The sequence below is a fragment of the Phalacrocorax carbo genome, chromosome 1, assembly GCF_963921805.1.
Source record: "Phalacrocorax carbo chromosome 1, bPhaCar2.1, whole genome shotgun sequence".
Lineage (NCBI taxonomy): Eukaryota > Metazoa > Chordata > Aves > Suliformes > Phalacrocoracidae > Phalacrocorax > Phalacrocorax carbo.
The window spans coordinates 166,900,998-166,923,938 of record NC_087513.1 but is presented as its reverse complement, the minus strand read 5'-3'; positions in this window follow the sequence as shown (position 1 = coordinate 166,923,938).

Below are 22,941 nucleotides of genomic sequence, written 5' to 3'. Positions count from 1 at the left end.
CTATTATTCTAATGACAGTTGGAAATATGTCTGAATTCCAGAGCATCTCAGGTGGGATTAAACTTCTATTTTTAAGCACTGAATGCAGCCAGTTACCTGTACAAAGAACTGTCATGCCTACACTGTAGACACCTGAGACACCTGCAGGAGAGCTGGCATGTAGGTGTGTTCTCCTCTGGAGAGGAGTGTGGTGATCAGATAAAATATTCTAGATAGCTGAAATGGTACTAGGTCTATGTTTAAGAACCAGTGTCTTCATAGCAAGTATGCAATTCCAGAAGGTTACAATTAATATTTCCAACACATACTAAAATTTAAGCAACTTTCAATTTCATGTATAAAGGTGTTGAGAAACTGTATTATGCCTGACACATCAGTTGAACCTGGCAGGTATGTATTAGGTTTTGTGGAAAACACTTGTCCCACAACAAGGATATCTGGAATGATATTCTTGGATTTATTAAATGTCACTAGACACCACTTATATAGGTAATTCAATCAAGGCCTAGGCGTTCATATTTGAGGACAAGGTGAGGATCAGTCCCAGAAAAATGGCTGGCCTCCAACAGCTGCTCCTTTAACACCTACTCCAGAAGAACACAGGTTTCTCATAATTCTTCTGCCTAGTCTATTTTGGATAATCCAAACATCTCAAGTAACACTAGAGGTTTGATTCAAATGCTCATACATAACAAACCTTTTTGCCATTTGAGTTCTGATACAGGACAAGCAGCTATGACATCGTATCTATGAGAACACCTAGAGAAGGATTTATCGTGAGTGAAAACTCTCTTCCAGGCAGCAAGCTGAAAAGCATCTTAAGTCGCCAGAGATGAGTATGTGTGGTCAAATTAATCAAGCCCATAGTAAATGCAGGCAGTAAAATAAACGGCTTTCTTAAGCCGTTTCATCACAGAAACTATTTATAGATCATTTCAGCAGCTCTCTAGATTCTCTTGGCAGAAGTTAATGATAGATTAAAGCACGGCTGCTAGTTGAGGTGTGATGTATGTTCAAGACCACATACATTACTAAACAGAAAACAGGATTTTCAGGAATCTTAGGTTCTTCTGGGCAGCAGCTAGGGGGTATCACACTATGAAGTTAATTACAATTTTAATTGTGAAGCAATGGATTTATGATTTGTATGATGGATGCCATAATGATTTTTTTTTAATATCGAGTTGCATATTTAATTTTTGTATAAAGAAAAAAAGAACCAAATTATAATTTCAGCCACTTATATATGGGAAAGGGAGGATGCTAACTTTTAATTTGACAGGAACAAATTATTGGATGTTTCTGTGACAACAGATCTCTTTAGTAACTGATAATATCCTATGTGATTTTCTGGAAATGTGAGGTACTCTAGACAAAGCAATAAAAACATTTTAAAACAATGTTCCTTTCCTCGACCTAAATGTGGCAACTATTAATCATACTTTTTACTAAAAAAATAATGTATTCTTGTTAGCAGGTGTTTGGGTCAATTGATTTGAACTATGCAAGCCTTTTAGTTAAGTAGTTATATCTCTGTGGTTCTTTTGATGACTATGATAAAGCTAATTAAAACAACAGTTCATATTCTCTTGCTACATCAAAAATCACAATACAGTAAGACATATTAGTGTTTTAAGTAACACTACTTATTGGCTCTATATATGCACATATTTTAAAGGACAGGTATAAGAAGTAAAAGGCAGAATTTGCTGTATGAAACTTTTCATGATACGTCAGTTTATTTTTCCTGAAAAGCTCATTTGGGAAAGAAAGCACACAAAAGAGCATTATATATTAAGTCCTTCAAACCCCTTTAGTACCCAATTAAGAAAGCATGAATTGAATAGGTACATGAGAATGCCTGAAATTATCATCCATTTTCTTGAGCGTGTATCTTGGTGGGCACTGATTATAAATACCAAGAAGTCTAGAGGGGCTGAAACCTCATTTTATTTTTAAGTGAGTATAATTCTGATGGATAATTTTAGATGTTCCTTTTGCTGTTGTAAGGTTGTGAATGCAAAGTAAGACAAAAACTTGGGAAAAAATCTTTCCTGTATTATTGAAAAAGGATAAGTAAGAAGAAATAAAGTGCAACAAATATGGGATGCTGAGAAATGGTGATATATAAGTACACAAAAAGTCTACAAGAGAACAGGTGTGAGCTTGCAGAGTAAAAGACAGAATAAAAGGATGGACAAAGAATACAGACAAAGAGAAAATGGTTGAGTTGGAAATATTTAGATATAGTTTGGGAATCAGTATGAGAGATCCCATCAGAAACCAAATAGATTTACGAGAAATACTGCTTCCTTTAGAAGGTTATATAATTCAGATTATTTAAAAATCAGTCATATCTAGGAATTTCTAATTGATATTATTATAGTATATAATGAATTTTTGATAAAAGTAAAAGAAAATATCCATGACCTCAAAAAAGATAGGTTGCTAACAAGCAGCAACAGTAGACAAGATTCCCTGCTCCATTGCACCCACTTCTTTCCTGTAAAATATGGCTACTGTGTGATTAGCCTCTATGTGAGTAATTAAATTGTATTTCTTTAACTTTCCTCATGTGCTCTGTCTGTGTCGTATATTGCAACTGGGAACAGTATTCAGTACTGAATTGTATCAAAGCACACATCACCAGATTGTTATACAATAGTCAAGACTTGACCCAAAATGTTTAAAACAAGATAACAGTATGCTAATACTAATTACTGTATCCCCAAATTTGTGGTCATAACAGCCTGAACACCTCTCAACAGACACTATGTGACTAACACTAAACTTGAGCCCTCCTGTCTGATCCAAATGTTGCTTGGGCACCTGGTTGTGATTCTTTGCCATCTCAGAAATACACTGAGACCTAGCAGTCAACCTCTTCACAATTTTCCAAGGTCATTTTAAAAGAGAGCCTCAGAACAAATAGTCAGGGATCAGGACAACTGTGAGAACTGAGAAGAAAAAAATATTTGACTGTAGAGCTATACATGTTAATATACATGCCAATATTCCAGAGTCCTTCAAGCTGTACCATATAGGAGAATACTGTTCTTATACTACTGAACTACTAATAAACTGAAAAAGCCAGGGCAACAACCTGAACACTGGCACTGGTGTGATTTTGCCTGGGGCCAAATTCAAGTGTAGAAGATACAAGGAAACCTATATCCCCTGACCTGACAACAGTCCTTAGCACATTATACATGCTAGACTAGATGTAGTCTTACCAAGTGCTTGTATGCACAGATCTTTCGCAAAATTGCAATTGTGGCAGCTTAATTATTTTAAGTATGGCCAGTACAGCAATGCATGTGAGGAGAAGTCTACAGTTGTCTGTTCACAAGATGTATTTATCATTTCCAGCTTTGACATTTTGATGTATTTTTCCATTAATTGAAAAAAAAAAAAAGTTATACTGCTTCATCACACAATACTACTTAGTGATACGTGCAGACCTAAGCCTTGTATAAGTATTTCCAACTGTTACAGTAGCAGAATTGGAAGACCTTGATTTCTCTGAACATTTTTTTATAGTTTTACTCTTTTCCTTCCTTTTGACAAGTCATCAACATTTTTGCATTAGGAAGAGTCCAAGGCTGCTCGTTCGAAGCACTTAGTTATGCAAAAGGTTTTAAAAGATAGTTTTCTGTTATCACGAGCATCTTTTCAGGTCATACATATCACTACAAAAATATTGGGATTTTGTAACAGATTTTTACATCATTAGTACATTTGAGTTATAGCTTTGTTCTTTGTGTATTCTGCAATGTCTATCCATATTTTAGAATATTTTATGAACAGCTGAGGAATTAACTCTATCTTTTCAGTTGCAACGATTGACCATGTTACATGTCATGCTATATGTAACTGTTCATAAATCTGTGTGCAGATGGAGATACCTTCCTGCTGACAGTGTTGGTGTCCCTTCCTCTGAGTGGAAAACAATTTAAGACACATCCTTAACGTTTCCATTTCCAGTTGACTACATGAAAGGGTGCAATAGCCTCCTCTGCAAACACCTTGGAGCACAAGCCTCATCTAACAGTGTACATGTAAAATCTTTGAACCGTGTGCCCTCCCAGTAGTTTCATTTTTAAACTACATCAGACAGCTCCCTCAGTATATTACTATTTATAGATCTTATTCTAAGGCACTTAATCCCTAACTGAATTACAATGACTGCCTACTGACTATGGAGCACCTTTTTGCAACTTGCCTAGGTCTGTTTATCACAGAAAAAATACTCCTTTTCCACGAGTTAAGTGAATGCAGTTCATTCTTGAATGTAGTTCAAAGGGATACTTCAAAAGAAAATGATTTAAAATTAGGTTCTAAAAAGAAATATTGAACCATTTACTAATTAAAATCTCCTGCAGCATGCAAACTCACCTAAATGAATCTCCTGCTGCAGTTTATATTTCATATAAACAAATCATATCTAGGCTTCTTGCAGGTTTATATTTTGATTTATGGCTATGTTTATGATATAGTTAAAAAATACAACTTCTTTTTCTGAGGTGTGAATAAATCAGATTACAATAATCTTAAGTAAAATCAAAATTTGAACTCTAGTATTTGAGAGTATGTCTACTGAAATACTTTCAATCTTTATTTTTCCTTTGCCAATTGTTTTATGTAGTTTCTCATAATTTTTGATTCAAAAGAATCTTTAATATGTGCTAGGTACCAAATTTCAACACTTCTTAATTTGATGAATACATAGTAGGCATGTGTGTTACCACATAGTTAAATATATAAAAATATTAAATATCTTAAAATTTCTCTCTGGCACTATCATTTTTAATGTTTTTATTTTAAAATTTAATAAATATTACTTAATGTCAGAAACTAATTTTAGTACAAGAAGCAATGGTTAAAATCCTTAACATCTTACAAAAAAAAGCCTCTGCATCCCACAGATTCAAAATTATATCCTTTATGACTGTATTTCAGATCTACACCTATATATTTGAAATGATTCTTGCATTTAAAAGCCAAGTAATTCAAAATTTTTTAGAAGAGTTTTCAAGTCCAGAACATAACTCATTTTTAGTATATATTACAACATGGTCTGAAAAACATGAGTTCTGTAAAAATTGACAAGAATATTATAATTTGTAAAGGAAGTTTATATTTACAAAAGGAGTCAAGAGTCAAATCATTTGATTGTAAGGCTCTGAAGTATTAAGTGTGTCTAATAAGGTGCTACTGATGTTGGTACATAGTCTGGTAGCTCAGTTTGCTTTCTTTTTAGTGATGAAAAGAAACTCCTGTCACTATTTTGATATTTGCATTACTTAAGGCCATGGCTTTAATTATGGGTTCATGTTTAATGATCACTTAACAACAAAATTTTTGTAGTTTTGATCCAGGCAGGAAATGACATTTTATTCATGGATGAAACTTGAAAAAAAAGTTACTTAACATTTCTTTCACCAATAAGTGATTTATTTGAATGGCTGTGCTTTTGAATGACTCTGAGGCATCTTTTTATTTTCTTAGAAACAAAAGTATTTTTTTTAGTCTTAGAAATGTTGACTGGATTTCCTTGTATCATCAGCTCTAGTTTAATGTGATCATAGGTTTAATATCCCATCAGTGGTGATTAGGATTTTTTTTTCCAAATTACAGATAACCTTTCAGAAATTATTGTTTTATTTACTGAATCACACAAAGTCATATCTCTATCCAGTTGGTAGCCAGTGACAAGCAGTGTTCCCCAGGGCTCAGTGTTGGGGCCAGTCTTGTTCAATATCTTTATCAATGATCTGGATGAGGGGATTGAGTGCACCCTCAGTAAGTTTGCAGAAGACACCAAGTTAGTTGGCAGTGTTGATCTGCTTGAGGGTAGGAGGGCTCTGCAGAGGGATCTGGACAGGCTGGATTGATGGACCAAGGCCAGTTGTATGGGTTTGAACAAGGCCAAGTGCCGGGTCCTGCACTGTGGTCACAACAACCCCATGCAACGCTACAGGCTTGGGGAGGAGTGGCTGGAGAGCTGCCCAGTGGAGAGGGACCTGGGTGTGTTGGTTGACAGCTGGCTGAACATGAGCCAGCAGTGTGCCCAGGTAGCCAAGAAAGCCAACAGCATCCTGGCTTGTATCAGGAATAGCGTAGCCAGCAGGAGCAGGGCAGTGATGGTGCCCCTGTACTCAGCACTGGTGAGGCTGCACCTTCTTCTTTTATGCCATTTTCCTGTTTAAAACAGAGGTGGAAAATCAAAGTATAGAAATATGTTTTAACATGGGAAAAAGAGTGTTTTGTATTTCAGTTTTGATTTTTTTCTGAGAACATAGTAAGACATTTTGAGTTGTGAACTTACTGTTTGCTTCTGTTAAAATATTGAAGTTCTGCAATGAAGATGAAAGGTATTTAAATATGGAAGTTATTCATAACCATTGCTTATTATGATATTTATGATATCCCAGGGGAACTTGGGAGCACCTCAGATACCTGTTAACTCCAAATCTAGATGGAGAGTCCAAACATACACCAGCATCACCCTAACTGTAGGGGATGGAGTGAGAAGATGAAAGCAAGATATCCACCACAACGATTACCACTGAAGATTTATGGATTTTTCAGTTCCCAATATTTCAGTATTTAATATTCCCATATTTATGCAAAAAAACAAACAAACAAAAAACTAGCTTTAACATTGCAAAGATGACCATAAAGTAAAAATTGTCTTGACCACCATTCAGACTTCAAGTCACTCCCGAATTGGAGTGCCTGATATGTTCACAGAATGATAGGGGTTGGAAGGGACCTCTGGAGATCATCTTCTCCAACGTCACTGCTTGAGCAGGCACACCTAGAGCAGGGGGCACAGGAATGCATCCGGGAGGGTTTTGAATATCTCCAGGGAAGGAGACTCCACACCCTCCCTGGGCAGCCTGTGCCACTGCTCTGGCACCCTCACAGGAAAGAAGTCTTTTCTCCTATTCAGGTGGAACTTTCTGTGTTCCAACTTGTGCCCATTGCCCCTTCTCCTGTCATTGGGCACCACTGAAAAGAGCCTCGTCCCATCATCCTGACACCCACCCTTTAGATATTGATAGGTATTGATTAGATCCCCCCTCCGTCTTCTCTTGTCTGGGCTGAACAAGCCCAAGTCTCTCAGCCTTTCCTTATAAGGGAGATGCATCTTGGTAGCTCTCCACTGGCCTTGCTCAAGCAGTTCTTTCTCTGAACCTGTTATTGCCATTTCCCTAATGCACCAATGTTTTTACAGAATGATATGACAGAATATGATAACATCTTTTTCTCAGACAAAGGAACACTCTTAATATTTCCCGTGTGCCCTTTAGCAGAAGTTGCTGAAATGTCTTTCTATACTCTGTGTAACTTTCTTCTGCATTTATGTTAACATGTGGCAATGCAAATTTAGAGGATAGAAAAAAATGTATTTAATATTGTAAATATTCAAAAAAAGCACACATTAAGTTGGGGAAGGACCATAATTTTATGTACCTGTGAATATAGCTAGTAAGACTAGTAGAAGACTAAAACATATATAGATAAATACAGAAAACCCCAATACATTTCTACTTTTCAAATTAACCTGCCTATTTTTCCCTTTCTGCTGACAGACAAAATTTTTAACTTGGTTCTTTTTCCAGCACTAGGGCTATAATCTGATATTTATCATTGGAAATATTAGTTATTGTATTAAGAAATTATCTAAAGTTTTGCTCCTCTGGATCCAGCTGAAAGATAAGGACCTTAAAAGAGAAGCATTTACTGAGCGAGCACTGCCTTCTGTTATCAAATTTAGAATAAATGCCTGTCCTTTGAGCATCTGGATTTTCCTGCTATAATATAGAAAACAACAAAATAACATATTGCCATGATAAAAATAACATTACTATGAGAGTTCAAGGAAATTGAGACTTTCTGGGGCATGAAATTATTCAGTACAAAGTCTAAGGATGTGATAATGTTTCAAGGTTTGTTTCAGCATTGCTAAAAATTATTAAAAATCATTTACACTCTTATATCAGGCTTACTCCTGGACATCTCCTTGATTTCCTAGTATTTAGGGCTTAGTTTTAGCCTCTAAAAGTGACAGAAAAGGCACATGGATATTTTCATGTGGGTTTTTTTTTTACATCTTTTTTTATTGGTGGTGTGTGTGGATTCAAGCAATATATTTAAATCAACTCTATGCCTTTAAGAATCTTTCATATTTCTTAGTTTTATTTTTCTTTCCTTTCCTTTAGTTTCCCTCCTCTTTCTACTCCAAAACTCTTATTTTTATTATTTTCTATAAAAAAAGGATGATATGCTTTTATTGTTGTTTATTCATCACATTCAGTAGCATTTAAGCTTTTATCCCATTTGTTTTTCTTTAAGAACACATAATAAAAGTGAGGGGCAAAATACTTTCAAGTTCACTTGTTCTCCTGTGTCATCCACTGTCTTTTTGCCTGTTGCTACTTTTACCATTTTCTTTTCCTCTAAAAATTGTATAAATTTCAAGCAGTTCTCCTGAGTCATTTGGACACTACTTGCTCTTTTCTGCACAAGCACTTTATTGTCACTTTTTGTCTCCTTATTTCTGCTTTTTAATATTTTTGGTTGTTTGTTTTCATCCAATATTTCCCAACTTAAAACCAACAACTGGCTTTATTAAAAGGAGAACTATCTATTTCAAAAACCTCAGAGAAAAGGAAAATAATTTAAACTTTGTATGCAAAAACCCCACCCCAACCCTAAATTATAGGCGTTCTATCTAAAATTGGATCTTACAGCTTTACTTCTAGTACAATGGCATTTGGGTCAACTTGTCTGCCACAAGGACATCTGCAGATTCTAGGTTAGCAATAATAAAGCTATAAACATTCCTGGAGAAGTAAATGACACTTGTAACTTACAAACACGGTTCAACAGATCACCAGTTTGAGGAAAGTCCTCATTACTGTGATCTACTGAGTCTCTTTAGGCCTATCTATCTACGACAAATCTTCCAACATCAATGTTCTGAACATATTCTTTTTGGTTCGAAGCAAAAACTTCCCTAGATATTCCAGCATCCAGAACATAACATTTAAGTACCACGGTGATGACAGCCTGTAAGAGGGGAAGTAAGAGTTCATTGTGGCAGGAATAAGCTGCTGTGCACATTTCTCCTTCATGTCTCCAGAACTTGAAACCCCGCAGTTCATAAGCAAATGGATAAACATCATGCTTACTTAAGCCAAAGCTATCAGCAGCTGTGTTAATAATCAGATTATGGTGAAATAAGACCTAAGTTCTCATTTACATTAGCTTGTAAACTTGGCCAAGTGATCCAAGCCAGAAAGTTATAGATGTTCATTATTTTCCTCACCACCCTATTACCTCTACAGAATCTGAATACATTTTAAAGTCAGTTTTCACAAATCAAGTAATAACTTGTTTTTGAAAGATATTTAATGCAAAACCCTATCTGATAATAAAGTTCTGAAAAGCTTTTCCAGAGATTTAGAAAATTTGTGCACTGTGAATTGTATTTGTTGAATCATAAACATTCATTTGGAACATAATTTAAATTTAAACTTTTAACCTTTCCGCTCTTGATTTGATCTATGATATACATAATCTCTAAAAATGTGTGTTTCATTTTTGGCTCTCTGAAGTGCCTCCATCTGTCTTACTAATTCAGTTGTGGATTTAAACCAAATAGTTGCTTTCCACCCCTCATCCCCTCCCACTGAATTTTGTTTGCCTTCTGCTATTTGCCTTTTTTTTTTTTTCCCCTTTTCACTTTCTACTTAAATTTTTGAGCAGATAGATTTTAGGGAACACATTCAGTAGCCATGTTTGAGGAAATATGTACAGTTTAACAATAAATAATGAATGTGTGAGGATAGGAAGCACTGAGTTGAAAGAGAGCAAAGCATTTATAACTGCTGATGCATAATTTGTGTCTAAAACATGCCAGAAGACGTCTGACAGTCTTAGGGTACAATATATATTTCTTTGGGGCCATCAGCTCTATGTTGTAAAAAAGAGGAACCTCTCCCTGTGTTCAGGCTTCTAATGCATCTGTGAACATTGCTGCTTGGAATGCTATTCCTGGAACACAATATTTTCCTTGCCCCTAAGTGTAAACTGACAGAAGAACTTCTTATAATACACCTTGTTAGGTACAAAAAGGGCAGATAAGATGTTCATATGCAGAGTTGTTGTTGTTTGTTTTTGTACAGAGTAGACAGAAATATTTGTGAAGTTATACCTTGAAAAATAGTATCCAGAAGTTAAAATATTTCAGATTTTTTAAATTACTATTCTTTCCCACTTTCGGAATTAATCATAGAAAACTCTGTACAGGAGAGAACCACTCTCAAAACAGACCTAAGCAATTGACCAACTTTTCAGTACACAGGTAGTTAACAGTCCTTTCTCTTCTCAACATTTGGCAAACTTTGGCAGTATGCAAATATCTTACTCTTTAGTTGCCTGTTACTTATCAGTTCTATGAGAATGCTGAACTTCATGTTTGTGAATAATCCAAATGGTAATGTAGGTAAAAATTGGGTGTCCAAATGCTCAGTACTGTAACCCATACTGTCATGAGGGCCATGGGAGATATTTTGAATGTTTGAAAGTGTAACTAGTGGCAACTATTGTCATGATTTGTCTAAACATGAGCCAAGGGATATGCCATCTGAGTCTAGTTCCATGAACTGAGACAAGAAATGGACCCAGAGAGGTGTCCCATACAGAGCCACCAGAAAAAAAATCAGGAGTCTGGCTCTGCCTTTGTTTCCTGCTTTTTTTTCCTGTAGGTTTGATAATAGCTTTGTGCTTTGAGTGGTGGAAACAAGGAGGGGCAGGTGGGGCGGGGGGTGGGTTGGAAGGTTCAATGTATGGAATTCTTGGAGAAAATATTTTGATGAATGTATATTTTTACCTTTTCCATGCCCCTTGCTTTGGTAGGAGACAATATTAGGGAAACAGAATGATCCCAATTTTGGCTGGAGGATGGGAAAGAAATTTGAAGGAATACTTTAATTTGAAGAAAACACTGTGCAAATATTAAAAACATTTTTTTCTGAAAGCAGCCCAGTACGTAAAATCTCTGCTTTACAACCTGTAGTAATGCTGCTGTATTCTACCATAGGAGAACTTTCTATATAGTTCTTACCTAAGATTATGAAATTAAAAAATTATTCAGAAGTAAAGTAATAAGTCAAATGTAAATACAAGTGCTTCTATGACTATTATAAACAATAAAATAATTGCAGATTGAGGAACATTACTGTCTTGCTCAAACTTCATTGACAAAAATATTAATTAAGGTTATCCAAGTTCTTAATGGTGACAGTACATTAAAAGAAATAGTTAAATTTCTCTTGAAGATTCCAGTCATCAAGAGTCTTCTAACTGATGAAAAAAAAAATTAAAAAGAAAACAAAAGAAAAAAAAGGTAAACTTTTTACTTATTGCACCATCAGGAGGCAACAGAACTTGCACTCCATGACTACATTTCTTCAGAGAATAGGCTTACTTTATCATAGTACTCAACTGTATGTTTAATTCACTATATCATTTATAGGATACATAACAGACTTGTTGAAATATCAGCTGTCCTCTTGCCAAATCCTGAAATCACAATAGCAGGTCTTGGTAATTACATTTTCTGGATATTAGAGGTATAATATAAACACAACAATCTGTACTGCTTCATTAGTGGCATGATTATGACATATCAATCCAGATGTAAAGTAGAAAGGAATTAATTTAAGCATAAGGAGGATAAACTTCATAAAACAAAATGTTTTCCCATAGCTGTATGAGATTAATTCCATTGATTGTTTCTATTAATTCTTCAGATATGAAATTGTTCCTGTCACCACTTACCAAAACAGCATGAAGTTTTCAATCTAAAGTTAACCTCTTCTCCTCATAGTTTAAATACGCCATCTTTTACAACAACAAGGAATATAACTGAATGTTGACTAGCTAAAAATATTGACCCTAATGGTTGTAGCTAATATACCGCAATTTGCAAGCACGTGATAATTAGATCAGGTACATGTATTTAAAATATCAATAAAAGCCATTAACGTGAGTACTCTCAATAGCAGAAATAATACTTGTTATATGTTTGTCTAAACTTCAGTTTTTCATTTTTTTAAGGAGTGGCTGCTTTCCCATTAATTGAGATTTGTACCTTTGCTAGTTTGACAGCCACCTTGTGAAGTACATTAGTGATAAACATAGGTTTTGAGGACCTTTGATGGCCTTTCTATTACTTTTTATTTTTTAAATTAAAACCTTTTTACTAGCTTTTTCTTTGTAACTTCAGTAAATTATTTCCTCATATTTAATAAAAAGTTTAGGAAAATTTATAGTAGGCTTTATTTTGGACTCCTGATCAGAAAAGACTGTCATAAGTCTTCATCACTGAGAATTTTATTTTATACTGTAATTTGTTCTGTTACTATTGCTATGGCTATGGCTATGGCTATGACTATGATACTACTACTACTACTATTACTATTATATCTAGGTGCAGAAATTTTATGTTCTGGTACCCTCTGTAGCAAATAAAGGTATTGCTAAAGGGATTCCTGCCACCCCCAAAGAAGTACCTAAGATGAGAAGTTGAAGCTTATGAGTTTTTACATTAACATTCTTTGTTTGTTTCAGAAGGACCTTGGACATCTTCATTAGAATACCTACACAGTAATAATGGTGCTGAAATGGTATAATGGTTAAAAACATAATATTAACTCAGAATGAACTGACAAATGAAAGCACATATTCTTACAGAACTTGGATGTATGTACTAATTTTGTATCACTATTTGCACATGAAATTTGAATGAGATCAATACAAATTTTGTGACTAAGTCATATCTTCACACCTCATAGATAATACTTGTACATATCTGTGTTGAAGTCTGTGAAAATACGGAAATTTGAAGAGGAAAATGTGGTATTTTTCTAGCAAAATATATTTTATTATCTAGTCTCTATATCTAGACACAGACACATATATATAAATATTTTCTCTAGTAAGATTATGTCCTTTTTAAAACTTAATTCTTATATTTGTCAGTAACTTAAATAACAGTAAAGACATGAAGGATGCTTCACCCCAGCCTCTATAAATGCATTAGATTTATACAGGGAAGAATCAAAGGCTCAGCTGGAAGAAGTATATTGCTTCATTGTGTACAGTGTTTTTCCTTCCAAGTTCTGTGATTTTAGGAACTATTTGCTCTTAGGGGTGGGGGGGTGGCGGTGGTGGGGGAACCAACCAACCAACCGAAAAAAACCAACCAACCAACCAAAAACCAAACCACCCAAACACATGCATAAAAAAACCCACCCAAAACAAACAAAAAAATCAAAAGCAAAAACCCACCACAAAACCTCACGAAAAAACCCCAACCAAAAAACCAACACCAAAACCAAAAAACCCGCAGCAATCTTTGCAACTACTTCTAAATGTAGGACACAACTACATTTTCCTTTTATGAAAGGAAATGGAATTTACAATTCTTCCAAAAAAGTTAACAATATTAGAGTCTTCAGGGGCCCTGTCTGTTCCTCACAAGCCAGGAGGTCAAAAATATCGTTTACTCTGATAGACAGACAGCTATATTATAAATCCTACCAGTATTGTCCTAATGAGACAGATCCTCCTTCCTGGCAATGTATACACAAAGAAATGAGAAAATCTCTTCATCCAGGCTCTTGGAACCATCATGTCATTCAGACTTGCAGGTAGGCTGTAACCACTACTGTAGCTTCTTTATGTTAAAAAAAAAAAAAAAAAAGCACCAGAAGCAGCAGAAGCAGCAGAATTCCTCTTTCCCTAATGATAAGTAGCCATTAAGTAAAAACGAATCAATGAGCAAACAGTGTGCTGCTGCAGCCAAGAAGGCCAACAGGGTGCTGGGTTGCATCAAAAAGGGCATCACCAGCAGAGAGAAAGAAGTCATTATCCCACTCTGCTCAGTGCTTGTCAGGCCACACCTGGAGTCCTGTGTACAGTTCTGGTCCCCGCTCTACAAAAGGGATGTGGACAGGCTGGAAGGGGTCCAGAGAAGGGCCACCAAGATGATCAGAGGACTGGGAAGCCTGCCATACGAGGATAGGCTGGGAGAGCTGGGTTTGTTCAGCCTTGAGAAAAGGAGGCTCAGAGGGGATCTCATCCCCGTGTACCAGTACTTAAGGGGTAGCTACAAAGAAGATGGAGACTCCCTTTTTACACAGAGTCCCATGGAGAGGGCAAGAGGGAATGGAGACAAGTTGCTCTTGGGGAGATTCCGATTGGATGCCAGAGGAAAATTTTTCACAGTGAGGACAGTCAACCATTGGACTAATCTCCCCAGGGAAGTGGTTGACTTGGCCATCTTGGATACCTTCAAGAGTTGTCTGGACAGGGTGCTGGGCCACCTTGTTTAGACTGTGCTCTTCCTAGAAAGGTTGGACTAGATGATCCCCGAGGTCCCTTCCAACCTGTGATTCTGTGATTCTGTGTGAATCAATGAATTTATACAAGATACCTTACACTATACAATGTATCTTCTCTATCCTACGGCTACTTATATGAAAGTCATAGGTGTTTTATGGAATTATAGCAGTTAGCAAGTCTCTGAAAGGGGAACAAGCAAATATATTAATCTAACACAGTAGTTTAAACTCAGCAACAGCCTCAGAGTTTGGGACAGGTTGGTTTAGTATCAGTGTAGGTCAGGACTGTGGAATAACAACAGTTGCATATGTGATCCTCCAGAGAATCAAGCAGATAGCTCCAGATAGTTTTTTTTCCCCAAGGTTCTATGAATGAGGAAAGACATTCATTCATGACAGACCTAGTTTCTAAAAGCTATTAAAAAAAAAATCTAATATACTGTCCGTATGTGGAGTCCTGAAAATAAGAGAATACTTAGATTGTGGTGGATGCTTTCATTTCAGACTGAAGTAATTGTCTTTTGAAAATGTTGTAAGTTTGAGTTTGCACATATTCTATTATTGTCTTTTTTTCTTTCTCTTTTCCTCTCTTTTTTTTTTTTAAATATTCAAAGACTTGGACTGTCATGATTAGGAAAAATAAAACAATTAAAGTATTATAATTTTTAGAATGCCAGAATTTTCTAGTCAAAATTTGTCAGCTATGTAGTTTTTACAAATTTTCTGTGTTCAACACTAACCTTGTGCTGCGACTGTGCATATTCACAATTTGTGTATGTGTATGTGTCACATGCATGTGCACTCAAACTCTGAAAATAACATGAATTCTACAGAGCAAAGGAAAAATAAACCTCCATGGCTTTCTAGTGGGAAGAACTGAGGATAATCAGAGTGCATTGAAAAGATAATTAGTAGAAAGTGCTGACATGATTGCCAAGGACGGGTACAGCTGTTTATGTCTACAAGGAGACATGGCCATCTGTATACACAAGTAGTTCTTTGCTGTATGACCACTTCCTTCTGAAAGCAGCACAGCTGAGTTGGAAGTAAACAGGGGGGAAAATAATTCACTTTTCAGTTATGCTAGTATTTATTTGTGCTGTAATACTATAGGCTATGTTTTTCCTTCCCATCCTTTTTCAGGTGTTATTTGAAGTTTTCTTCCTTTTTGCAGATGAAGAGGACTAGGCCTAATGGTTTGCTAGTCTCCTCAAATTACATGACTCCATCTGTTTAAAACCTTAATGCTTAAATAACACTTAAATAACAGAATTCATGTTAATAGATATAATTCTGTTTAGAATGTATGGGAATAAGTTCTAACATCATTTCCAAAACAAATTGCTTTGTGGGGCTGGGAGAGAGGCAACCTTTTATGTTGGGGTCCAGTCCAAAAGTGATTATGAAAATGTTCAGAAATAAAATACTCATAAATATTTTATGGCTCAAATATTTAATGTAAGTGTCAATAAAAGCATGTTACATACATGGATTTTCATCTGAAAGGATGTTAAAGTCCCTGTCTAAAAAGCCCTGTCAGAACACTGGATACACTGTGGTTATCAACAACTTCAACTAAACTGACAGCATTACCAGTAGAAACAGAGTAATAACTTAAATATTGGCAGTCCCTAATCTATCAGGAGCAATCTGACTCCTTTCGCTATCCATCAACAAAACATCTGGAATTTATATCCACATTCGGGGGAAAGAGCCATTTTAAAAGATAAAGTCTTCTTTTGGAAAGTCTATGGAACATTCTGCATCAGTGTACCTTCGAGTTAAAAAACTTCCCTTGCTTTTGGAGGGTAAGGGATATTCATTCCTATGTAAACCATTGGTGCAAGAACACAAGCAAATTTCATACACATGGTTTTATTTATCCACAGTTTTAAGGTTTTTAATGCAACTTTAACAAGTAGAAATACTTTCCCCAAGACCTTCATTCAAGAGGTAGCTATAGTCTTGCATGTAGTTCCTATTTGTCAAGCCACCTCAGTTCCTATTCAATTATTGTAAAACCTTTGATATTGAACTGCTTTTGATACCATCAGTTCATTTTTTAAGAAGTAAGAGATAGAGGTACTTGATCCTGTTCTTTTCCTCCTCAGCTCTGCACTTGCTATTGGTCCAGCTATAGGTTCAGAATTATTTTAGTTTCATTCTGCATGCTATCTCCATCTCCCAGCACAGGCGCCTGGCAGTTACCGACCTGCTCCTCCACCTGGATGTTCACAAGTCCATGGGGCCAGATGGGATCCACCCAAGGATACTGAGGGAGCTGGCAGAGGAGCTCACCAAGCCACTGTCCATCATTTATCAGCAGTTCTGGTCAACCGGGGAGGTCCCAGATGACTGGAGGATAGCTAATATGACGCCCCTCTACAAGAAGGGTTGGAAGGAGGATCCAGGGAACTACAGGCTTGTCAGCCTGACCTCGGTGCCCTGGGAAAGGTCACAGAGCAGATCATCTTCTATGCCATTACGTGGCACATGCAGGACAACCAGGGGATCGATTTCAGCCGGCATGGGTTTATGGAAAGGAGGTCCTGCCTCACTAACCTGGTCTCCTTCTATGATAAGGTGACCCACTTAGTGGATGAGGGGAAGGCTGTGGACGTTGTCTGCTTGGACTTTAATAAGGCCTTTGACACTGTCTCCCACAGCAGTCTCCTGGAGAAGCTGGCTGCTCACGGCTTGGACAAGTGCTCTCTGCGCTGGGTTAAAAACTGGCTGGACGGCTGAACCCAGAGAGTGGTGGTGAATGGAGTCAAATCCAGTTGGCAGGTGGTTATAAGCAGTGTTCCCCAGGGCTCAGTGTTGGGGTCAGTCTTGTTCAATATCTTTATCAATGATCTGGATGAGGGGATTGAGTGCACCCTCAGTAAGTTTGCAGAAGACACCAAGTTAGTTGGCAGTGTTGATCTGCTTGAGGGTAGGAGGGCTCTGCAGAGGGATCTGGACAGGCTGGATTGATGGACCAAGGCCAGTTGTATGGGTTTGAACAAGGCCAAGTGCCGGGTCCTGCACTGTGGTCACAACAACCCCATGCAACGCTACAGGCTTGGGGAGGAGTGGCTGGAGAGCTGCCCAGTGGAGAGGGACCTGGGTGTGTTGGTTGACAGCTGGCTGAACATGAGCCAGCAGTGTGCCCAGGTAGCCAAGAAAGCCAATGGCATCCTGGCTTGTATCAGGAATAGCGTTGCCAGCAGGAGCAGGGAGGTGATGGTGCCCCTGTACTCAGCACTGGTGAGGCCAAACCTTGAATACTTTGTGCAGTTTTGGACCCCTCACTGCAAGAGGGACATTGAGGTGCTGGAGCGTTTCCAAAGAAGGGCAATGAAGCTGGTGAAGGGTCTGGAGAGCAGGTCTTCTCAGGAGAGGTTGCGGGAATTGGCGTTGTTTAGTCTGGAGAAGAGGAGTCTGAGGGGAGACCTTGTCGCTCTCTGCAACTACCTGAAAGGAGGTTGTAGCAAGGCGGGGGTCGGTCTCTTCTCCCTAGTAACAAGCAATAGGACAAGAGGAAATGGCCGTAAGCTGCGCCAGGGGAAGTTTAGGTTGGATATTAGGAGAAACATCTTTATGGAATGGGTTTTCAAACATAAGAACAGGCTACCCAGGGAAGTGGTTGAGTCTCCATCCCTGGAGGTATTTAAAAGAAGAGTAGACGTGGTGCTTGAGTTTATGGTTTAGTGGTGGACTTGGCAGTGATAGGTTAGTGGTTGGACTTGATTCTAAGGGTCTTTTCCAACCTTAATGATTCTATGATTCTATGATTCTATATTCATAAGGTAATTACATTTACATAAATGAAATTACAGTTATTGACTAAGCCTGGAAATGTAAACATACTGTAACTGAAAAAGACTTTTAAAAAATTGCCTGTAGAATGAAAAAGCACACACTGGTCTTTCAGAGTACTGAACCCCTCAATGGCTGTGTTTCTGAGTTTTACAATGTTTGGAGTGCACACTTGTCTTCTCTAGGAAGAACAGGAAAGGAGATTATCCTAATTTAAGTAGAAGAAGTTAAATTACCTTGTGGAAAAAATTACAGAAATATTCTTTATAGTTATTTTCAAATGTTACTTATCCAAGCAGATGGTGAATGTTGTACTGAAGTATAGGGCTATATAAACTATGACATCTCATAAACAGATATGCATCTTTGCATTAGTGTCAGTGGGTTTATTCTTGCATTTTGTATTAGTGGAAATTAGCCAGTGTGGTGTAAGAAAAAATCCTGACACATTTCAATCCTGACTTCATAATAAATTGACAAAACAAAGGGCTTGTTCAGCATTTTTTAATGTTCTGAGTACTCAGTAAATTTAATGCTGTAAATAATTAGGTCTTGATTTCTCTTCGTGGGGACTTTTATGCCTCTTCTGTCCAATAGCCACTCTAAGGACCCTTTCTGTTGTTCGCTATATCAGTGCTCCTTCCAGACCTCAAGACCTTTTTTTTTTTCCCTTTTGGCAATGAAAGACTTAAATGTTCATTTCAAGGTGGGCCTGTGATGCAGGAGTTGCAATGGAATAATGTTTTTGTAAATCTTATTAAGTAGATTAAAGGTTGCGTATCTGCCTGCTGAGGAGGGACTTGACTGGATATTACTGTCAGGTTACCTGCCTCCTTGCTTCTTCACTGCCACTAGCTCAGCCCTTTGGGGGCAGTAACAGGATACTCAATTCTTGCTGTATGTACAGAGCTCAGATAAGGGCCTTTGCCAAAAAAATATTTGCTGTTGCAATGATCCCTATCCCGCCTATTTTATGTGGAATCAAAGACTTCCAGTCGGCTTTCTACTTGACAAAGACCAACTGAAAGGGAAACAAAATTTAATCTGATTGGATAGTCATATTCAGTTTACTTTCTGTACAGAAAGGAAATACTAAGTGCTAACTTTTGTTCTGTCTTTATGTGCTAGTGCCAGAGAACTGGTTCTGATAAATCTTGTAGAAAAATGCTCTTTTTAATGAAAAAGCTAACCAATATTTCTATAGAAATGCAGACCATCAAAAGGAATGAAATCACATGCAAATGACTTTCAGTGAGCACCTCAAATAGAATGATACAGCAAGAAACACACACTTGATTTGTCACAATTATCATTAAGTTCTCTCTGCAAAACTTGATGTTAGAAAGAAAACTGAATATATTTCTGGATCTGGATCCTCAAATAATACACAGTGGTACGATAGCACTGAGTAGGTTGATTATGTTCACCTATGCTGATTGAAGACCTGATTGTTTACCGCTTGTCCATTCATAGTTCATATAGAAGGATTTTGGATTTTTTAATAATATTTTAATATTATTTTAATGTTTTCCTTAAATACACTTAATCTATTTGTTAACAGTGGACTGAAAATGGAGTCTAAGATTAAATATTAGACTAACTGAAGTGACTAATGAAACAGTTATTAGTTTACATAGTGCCATTAAGGAAGGGTTCATTTCACGTAATTCAAGGCATTTAGAAATTAGATGGTTGTTCAGAAGAAGTCATTTAAGTCAATCCTTAGTCAATGGAAAGACGATTGGCACTTCCCCAGAGCAAGACTCTTCTTGTGATGTATGTATCTAACTAGGCAGACTGCATTGCTTCTGGGAGTGAAACTTCCACTGAGGAAGACAGCTTCAGCAGAGAGCCTGATAAACTAGTTCAGACTGGATATCTGATTGTAAATGGGTAAAATTAAAGAAGATTCCTACTCTAAACACATAAATGTAAAATTTATATCTTTCAGAGTTTCTCAGGAAAATATTCCCATTAAGAGTTTTAAAAAGATTACCTCACATAGCAAATAATTTTCACCTCTGGAAAGCTAAGAAAATCTTGGCATTTTTCAGAACTTGTTTTAAAAGTGTTTTATACCTTTAAACCTATATCCTATGGTATAACCTACCTGGAGAAAAAAATATAATAAAAAATGATCTAATTACTAAAATTCATGGTACAATAGATTGCAACAGTATATGTACTACAATATTAGCTACTATAATATTTATTAAAAACAAAATTTCCCTGTGAAGAATTGCATGATAGAAAGCAGAAAACTGATCTTGGTCTCATTAAAACAATGAAAGTCTTGCCTATAATGTCAGTTAGAACAGAACTAGAAATAAATGCCTCAGGTTTTCTTTGGAAACTGGGGCTGAGCTATTGATGTAAAAGAGATTTTGGTCATAGAGGCACTGGAAACGTCAGTACTGGTGTAGTCATTTTTAATGTACTTACCTTCAGTAGATGTCAAATTAGCTGCTCAGTTACTCAACTTGTTCTGTTTACTTTTGCTACAGTTACTTCCAACATAGATTCAAACCTGCCCACTTTGTAATGTTTAAGAATTGGAAATTTAATCATGTCAGTATAATTATACTTCACAGTGTCACAGAAGGCCCTTCCTGGTAACTTTGTTTGACATGACTGCTCAAAAATATTCTATTTGCTGGATGAACATACGCATTCTGAAAACTTGCTTTGAAAAATGTTGTAATGTATATATTATTGCACGCTAAATATTTAATTTTTTTCTGTAGGATGTAAATAAGTACTGAAGTTTCTGTGCTGAAGATACATGCAATATTGAAATATTCTTTTCTTACCCTCCCCTCAAAAACTATGGTTGAAAAAAATTTATCTTTAATATCTTAAATCACAGACCTCAATCGCACACTCATAGCTGTGATTAAATATATTTTTTCTCAGTTCTTTTATTGTTCAAATTCTACTTTGCATTGCTATTGTGTTTTGCTATTAATATTCTATTGAATTTTTGACTCATCACAGGTTTTTTTAAGTTACTATCACATCTCTATTGTAGCAAGCATTTTCTTTCCATATGAGTTCAAATATTCTGTAACAACTAAGTAGATATAATGCAAATCCTTTTTTCACTTTATCCTTTCAGTTTTCTCATGTATGTCACCCTTCTTAATCCTGTTTGTATTAATGGCTGATACAATTTGTAATTCAAATGAAAATATTTTCTTTTTAAATTCAAGCTTTTTCCCACTATTGTTGTCTCTCTGCTATTATTACATAAATATTTTAAAGAAGGATTCAATCACCCCTATTCCTTTTCAGTTTCCTTCTCTTCCAACTATTCTTTATAGGAATATATAGTATATATTATATATAATATAAGTCTGAACAAGACACAGCCCTCTATGCCTTTACTTGTTGGAGTAATTATGAAGAGATTAGCAGCTGAAAGTCACATCTCTAATTCTTCAGCATACATGCATTTTGTCCCAAAGTGACCCCTAATACTGATAGAAGTAGAGTTATTTACGTTGTTTTCAATTCACTGTATCTGTACTATATATTATTCTTGTTAAAAACAAAACAAAACAAAACCAAACCACAGAGGTGTGAAATAAGCTAGTTGTTCATCTTTTTCCTGTATTTATATTCTGGGTAGGCAGACCACTACTGAGGAAATTCAGTTAGGAGATGGATCATAACTGAAGCTGAGGTGGATAGGGTCTAAGGACAGAAAAAAATAGGAAGTCCACAGAGGAACAAAGATAGGTAGAAAACCAGAAGTTTATCTGCAGTATGAAGGAGACCCAAAGCAAAACAACAGAGGTGGTAGAATGGACTCAACAGACTGGAGTTTCTTCAGTCTAAGCTATTGAAAATGCTGGACTGGAAAGAAAGACAAGTAGAAGATTTATGTTGCAACATTGTGTGCCCAAGAATACTTGTTATCAACCCTTTTTATTTAACATATCTGCTGCTAGTAGATCTAAACTTTCTCTGTTTAAAGAGTAATGCTCCTTAACACTTTGCATTTTACTACTATTTCTAAAAATATAAACCCTTGAAAAGCTTTCTGTTTTTTGGAAGGGTCCTGAAATTAGAACTGTTCCATCTTCGACGGGTCACCTCAAGCTGGGATTTTGCTGAAAGTATTGTGGTGTTTATGATCCTGTCACTTTTGCTACCATGCGAATGTTTTTATTTAAATAAAAGCAAAAATAATAACATGTGTGCTGTTGCTTTGCATGACAAATATAAACCTTAGGCTTTTGGAAAAGGTGAGAAAAAGCTCACATATGTCTTCATTCAATTTTAGCCAAATGGCCCCAATCCTTTGTTCATTTCAATTAATTGATCAATTAATACAGCAATAAAAATGTCAGTATAGAAAGTTCTGTGCAGTTGAAAAGAAAAAAAAATGTAATTTTAAAATGGAATATTATTTAACTTTTAAAATTAAAGCAGATTATTTAACATTGAGAACTGACTGTTTACTAGGAAAGAAGCTATTTCTAATATGTTTATTACACTGTTGCTGGGAGTGATTAGCATAACTTTTTACAAATATCAGGAGATATTAAATAAGCAAAGAGGTTTTAATTTCTTATATTTGTCCAAAGCTGCATTAGATGAATAGGACTGAAACAGTGCAAATGAACATTTTCATTGTCTATTATGAAATTTAATATCAAACTTACAAGATTAATATTTCAATGCAAGTTTCTTAAATGCAGTAATTAAAAACTGGACT